Source organism: Trachurus trachurus (genome assembly GCF_905171665.1).
Source record: "Trachurus trachurus genome assembly, chromosome: 23".
In the NCBI taxonomy this organism is placed as follows: Eukaryota; Metazoa; Chordata; class Actinopteri; order Carangiformes; family Carangidae; genus Trachurus; species Trachurus trachurus.
In genome coordinates, this window is record NC_139912.1 from 11,885,163 (window position 1) to 11,891,711 (window position 6,549).

The window sequence follows — 6,549 nt, forward strand, 5'->3', positions numbered from 1 at the left end:
AATCTGCCTAAAATCACTTATCCTCACCACCCTCCTCCCTTGTCCATGTCCTCCCTCTCTCCTCTCTCCCACTCTCTGCTTCCGTCTCTCTCTAAGAAGACAGATGGCATTCGCTCACCTCGCCCCTCTTTATCTCTCAATTATCCCTCCCTCTTTTTCATCCATTCTTCTTTTGCTCTTTTGTTGCCCATCTCTCTCATTTTTTTCATTGTCCTCTCTGCAGCTCTGTTGTTATCTTGTCTCTCTTTCTTCTTCCTCCCCGTCTGCACCTTCTTGTTGTTTTCTCTACCTCGCTCTCCCGTCTGTCCCACGCCACTCTCTCTCTCTCTCTCTCTCTCTCTCTCTCTCTCTTGTCTTCTCCTCTAGGAAATCCCTCTCCACCATCTGTCTGGCTGCGATGAATTCAGAGCCTTTCAGAACAAATCAACTCGGCCAAATTAATGAGACTCTCAAAAGGGATAAACTTTGTGTTAGTGTGTGTGTGGGAGAGAGAGTATGTGCACCTAAAATACTTCATAATCCTGCGGCTGTGCCACTTCATTTATCTTGCAGTGATAGATAGCGTGTCACAGGGAAATACAACAGACAAAGGCTTGCTGCAGACATTAATGTTTCTTAAAACTATAACCAAGTTACGACCTCAGACTGTTGTTGCCATCCACAATGCTAACTGCTATTTTTCTAAGAGCCCTGGACACTACGTTCACTTCGAGTTATAAACAAGGATGTAAGGCAACTGACAACCAAAGTTTTTGGAGTCAGAAACCAAGTTCAGACTATATGAGACCGCTTCATGAGGTTATTAGGAATAAAGAGATATCACTTAGACTTACTGTATATTAACTGCATGCACAAACACCTAAATTACCTTTATCTGTGTATCACCAGTAGATGTCAACTAAACGAACATATTTCAGTCTGTATCAAGGTATTAGAAAGTTTTATTTGACAACTTACTTTACTAACTTTAAGACAGGCTGAGTCACTCGATGTTTCAAAATGTCTGGCATCCATCCATCCAAGTGAATAAAAATTATGTTCTTAATACACTGTAAATGAAATAGTACATTAATGAAGGTACTTTAAAAAAAGTTACCTAATTGTCCCAGGTCCCTTCAGTTCCAGGTCCTTAGAATTGATCTAACTTGTAAAATATCACTTTGCTGTTAGAGTTTACTGATGGGGAGATGCGACACAGCATTCAGGATATATGATTTAACAAAGAAAAACAGGCAAACTAATTTCACTGATAAAAGGGCTAGGCATTAAAACGGCAAGGTTGTTTAATCACAGACAGTTTTACTTGTTCAGATATATTAAGAGAATAATTCAGCCTTTAACACACAAAATTAAAACAGTTCATATTAATAATGTGTATAGAAGTGTGCAGTTTACAGAAACAACCTAGATTAATTGCTGTGCATAGCATTATATCAGTTTTTAGGCACAGCCTGTGATTAATGTTGTCCTATTGTGGGTAAATCATACATCATTTTTAGTGAGTGTTGCATTTAAATGCGGTAAAATGTGGCTCTAAAAATAGTTAAGACGTGACAATGTATGACTGTTGTGGAAATTCAAATATCACCTGTACCATGTGGTGCTTTTTGGACCATCTTTAGGTTCATGTTTTGAATCAAATTTAAGTGTAAACTCAGTTTGATTTGATAGAAAAGGCAGAAAGAACAATGATTGTAGTTTGTGCAGCATGAGATCCACTTCAATGAATTTAAATCACTTCTTGTGCAGGATACCATGCTTCATTACCTGCTTTAGTGACATGATTTACTGTGATAGGCCAGAAAATATTTTAGGCTAATTCTAAAACAAGACCGTTACAAGTTGCAAACTGGAATACAAGAATACCAGAAATATCTGATCAAAAATACAAAGGAAAAAGCAAAGTGACTACAGCAGGCTGTTCAATAAAACCCTGTCTGGAAAAATGTGTTTCAAGGCGTGAATTAAAACATGATTGATTTCTAATGGAGCAATCCTCATTGACCATATTGACCAAGGAGCCATAAAACTGTCTGGTCAATGTGAGGCTGATTCACGGATGATAGAAAACGCTGATGAATGGGAACAGAGACACAAATGACTCCTGGGATGGAACCATGGACATATGCAATCTCTGTCCCTCGTGCGTGTGCGTGTGTACAGAGATGGATAGTGCCTTGAAGTCACTTGTTCTATGCAGGAACTAGTGGTTGTAGCGCTAAATGTGCCTGGCCAGGGCTGGTGTTAATACAAAGACTAGAGCCAATTCATCTTCACTGACACTCACCCAATAGCACAGTAAATTACAGAGGGAGGGAGGGAGGGCTGGTGTGAGTGAAAAGAGAAAGAGAGTAAAGGAGAGAGATAGGGATGAGGGGAGAGGCGGAAAAGGAAGAAGAGGGGAAGGCGGTGCAGAAAAGTGAGGAACTATATGCATATAGTTCACACAGCAACTTCTAATGAAAGCAACAGATCAGGTTTAAATTCATATATCATCAATAGTAGAGGTAATGAACAGCAAGCAGAGCAGGGATTTAATCATGCCTCTTAGATAATAAATAAACCAATGTTCCTGTGGCTGGGGAATGAATATATCTGTTAGAGCAGTGCAGGGTGAGACATTATAGCCAGAGAGGAAAGTTAAGGAATATTTTACTTCCTCCAAACCACTGCCAGTAATCATTTTTCACAACACGTAGGTATTTTCTGCATCATTGATGGAACAGAACCGGGGCCATAAAAGTCGCCTTGGCAGTAGGTGTTGGCACTTAGAATGGATCCCCACGCCAGAAGGCCTCTTTGCCAGACATATAACCAGCCCCGGAAAAAAAGTGGACAAGTCCCTTGGAGGACCAAATAAATCAAACTCACCTCACACTCTTATCTGGTGTTAAAAACCTCTTCCCTCTCAATCAGTGGACAAAGTCTCAAAGGAGGTGCCCGAGGAGATTGGTCCAGTCAACAATCTATACACAGTTGTTTATAGAATTAAACTAACTTTTATGAACTCAGTTTTTCACCCAGTTAGTATATCATTTCATTCTTGCGCAGTGTATGCTTGGACATTTGCACTGTGCAGTGGTGAAGTGGAGAAACTTTAGCAAAACCTGACAGCACTAATTACTGCATATACAGAAAATATATGATCTAATGATCAAGAGGAGCTGAGGTGCAAGAAACCTTTTTTTTTTATTAATCCTTTTCATTCATCACAGATTGCTCTCAGGTTACATCACAGACAGCTGCCTGTTCATCTGCTATAAACTGAAAGGTCACTGAAAAGCAAAGTCATAGTTGAAACAGATTGAATTTTCAGTGTGGCGATGGGATGTGAAATCCAAGTGCTGCCACAAGGTTGCTCTCTCCATTGGAAAGCAATGGCTCATTCAGACGTGAAGCAGTTCCTTCTCTCGCCAATCATGAATAGAGCGCCTAAGGAGACTCAGAAAAAATGTTCCACCATAAAAATCTGAGACTTTATACCAATAGTTAGAAAATCGCTTGTGGACTGCCAGATCTGGAGGCACTGACCAAACCGCAACATCTGCACCAACACACCTGTTTGTCCCTGAATGTGTGAGCAGTGTTGGGAGCTACACAACCACAGAAACGATGTCTGCCAGTACATAATGAAATAAACAAACGCTGGCTATTTTCAAAAGTGCAGACCCTTGTGAAGTGTTTTCTATATTTGATACCAAGTGTCCTTGAGCCTGGCATTAAATTCTCTAAAAGGGTGCGTCAGACACACACACACACAGACGAACACACAGCCATTATCCTTGCTGTTATAAAAGCAGACATGCTTTCTACATCAAAATGTCCAACAATGACAGACAACAAAATAAAACTTTTATGTGGAGCGACATATTGCACCTTCCCTGATATTCCAGTCATTCTAGCCAATCATCTTTTTTAACTACCACTGAAGAGGGTGTCCTATATAGCCAGCACTGGCAGCAGCTACTGGCAGCCAAAATAGATTTCTGTTTGCCAGGAAGCACATTCAAGACCAGTGAAGCCAGCACAGTGCCCACGTTTGAACAGGAAACCACAGGACTCACATTCAGTTTGTATGTGTGTGTGTGTGTGTGTGTGTGTGTGTGTGTGACAGTGTGTGTATGTGTTGGACAGCTGACCAGTCTAGAGTTTTAATTGGCCTCGACCTGGCGACAGACAATAATGTGTGCAAACTCAGTCAAGTGTGCAGGTCAGGTAGGTGCTGCTGACGGGTAAATATAACATATTATATAAATTGTTATAATTATGCTGGTAATGACACATGTATGACATTATATAATTACTTGTCTTGTATATTCTGGAGCAGGTGGGATTCAGACGATTTTGTTTTTGAAATATTCATAATGGCCCCATCATAGCTTATAAAATTGTTATGGTGAATTTGATAGCAAACAGTTGCATAAATACAAACCCCTGCAGCGTTCATTTGGAGCCATGGTCATCTGATGAAGTAGGTTCAGTCTAATATTGGCTCAGTTTTGGTCTCCACCAACGCTGACTAAATAGACTTCACCTGCTAGCTGCTATATCCGTCTGCCATTTGGAGCTGGATAGGTGGTTACAGTGGCTTAGTCATAGGTTTTAGAGCATCTATCTACTGCAACAGGAAATGATGTTGAACTGACTCATAGTATATGCTATTATTGATACAGCTTCATGCAGAAAATGCCAAGTACCAATCCCTGAGATTGGCTTGGGACATTTTCTCGCCACAGAAAGTCATTTGATCCCTGATAATATCAGAAAGAATTGACTATGGTGTCAAGGTGAGGTGACTTTGATGTTAGGGACATATTGAATCCAGGATTCAGTTTCGGATTCAGCAGAATTTTAGGCTTTTTGATGGGGTTCGGTTTCTGCTGAACCTTAGAACATCACCTCAACTGAACCCTATGCTTGCCCTAAGGGAAGGTTTACGAAGGATGTTCTGCCCACTCTGCAGACAACGTTCAAAACACTCTCAGCACAGCCAGCATATCACAAACTAAATACAGCTCGATCCTAACATATTATGGAAAACATCAATCAATTAGCATTGCTATCATGGTAATTTTAAACCGATAAACAGCTGTTATTTTAACATAAACATGTAAACATGACATAAGTAACACATACAATAATACTTACAGGCATATTTTCTCTGCTCTGTGGAAATAATTTCACTTTTTGGTCTTTTTCTTTCTTGTTTTGACTGAGAAAAATGACTAAAAGCCTGTATCCTGAATGACTTGAAGCTTAAATGTTTGGTGATGTTGTCTGAGTCTGAGCACTCTGTTCAAATGAAAAATAATAATGAAAGTTTTTGTCCATTGAATAAAATGTGATGTTTACTGAATTTATAATGTGTTTACTGTATGGGCCGATGATGGGAGTAGGATTCTGTATTCAGTTCTGATTCGGCTGAATCTTAAACAGTGGATTCTGTCTGGGGCAGAACAGCAAAAATCAGGATTCGGTACATCCCTATTTGATGTCGTAAAAACAGCACAATAACAATGAGATAGTGAAAGAGGCTAGGAGAAAGCTCAGTATTAAAAACACCTGAAGTGTTTGACTTGATGCAGGTGTCCTCTGAGAGAGGCATTAGAAGATGCTCGGCTGTTGAAAAAGTTTTGGTTTTATCCCTTATGGAAACAACTAGTCTCTCACTTAGACGCCGCCAACCGTGCCAAATGATTCACATGCTCATTAACAGCACAGTGTGTGTGTGTGTGTAAACTATGATTCAGTCCATATAAGGAAGCACCCAAGTAATTATATGCTCTGTGAAAACAAACAACACAGTCCCTCCTCCAGCTAATACCCCCCCTCACACACACACACATTTTACTCCCTTGCCCTCCCTCCTTCTGTCTGTCTCATCATTGGTATCTTCCAAAGGAAACATTTTCGCTTTTTCGTAATGATTTCTTCTAATGAACACACACACATACACACACGTAGACACACACACAACTCGGAGGACATTGCACTGACTCACTTCATTTCTTGGGGATTAAACTTCGGTCATAATCTCATCCTTTAATATTTTACGATGTGGGGACCACAGTTTCATCCCTGCCATGTCAGGAATTCAAATGTGCGCACGCTCAAAAAGGTGTGCACCAACAGCCACATGCACGGACACGCTCTACACACACACACACACACACACACACACACACACACACACACAAACACGAGCCCGTACACAGGAAAGCCAGCCGCTACGAGAGCTGCCACTGGGAATAGAATGAAAATGAAAGCCGAGCGAGGGAGACGTGAGGAGGGAAAAAAAAGGAGGGAGGAGAAAAGCCCATGAGGCAGAGGGAGATTCTCATCTTCAATGAAATCAGATGATCCCTCCCTCCCTCCCTCCCTCCCTCCGCTGCTACAGCTTTCTCTCTCGCATCTCTTTCTCTCTCCCTCCTTCCATCTCCCCCCTTGCCCTCTGCTTCCCTCTTTCTCTTCCTCCCTCCTACCTTTATCTGCTTTCAACTAACCTCTTATCTATTTCTCTCACCACCTCCCACTCTCTCTCTTTCGCTC

The 6,549-nt window shown here is 41.0% G+C and overlaps 1 protein-coding gene across 1 annotated transcript in view; it reads right to left on the reverse strand.

The window, feature by feature from the left end:
• Positions 1-6,549, reverse strand: part of cacna2d4a (calcium channel, voltage-dependent, alpha 2/delta subunit 4a) — a gene marked incomplete at both ends in the record, with an annotated part of 80,833 nt that overhangs the window by 20,799 nt on the left and 53,485 nt on the right. The gene's annotated exons all lie outside the window — the stretch shown is intronic.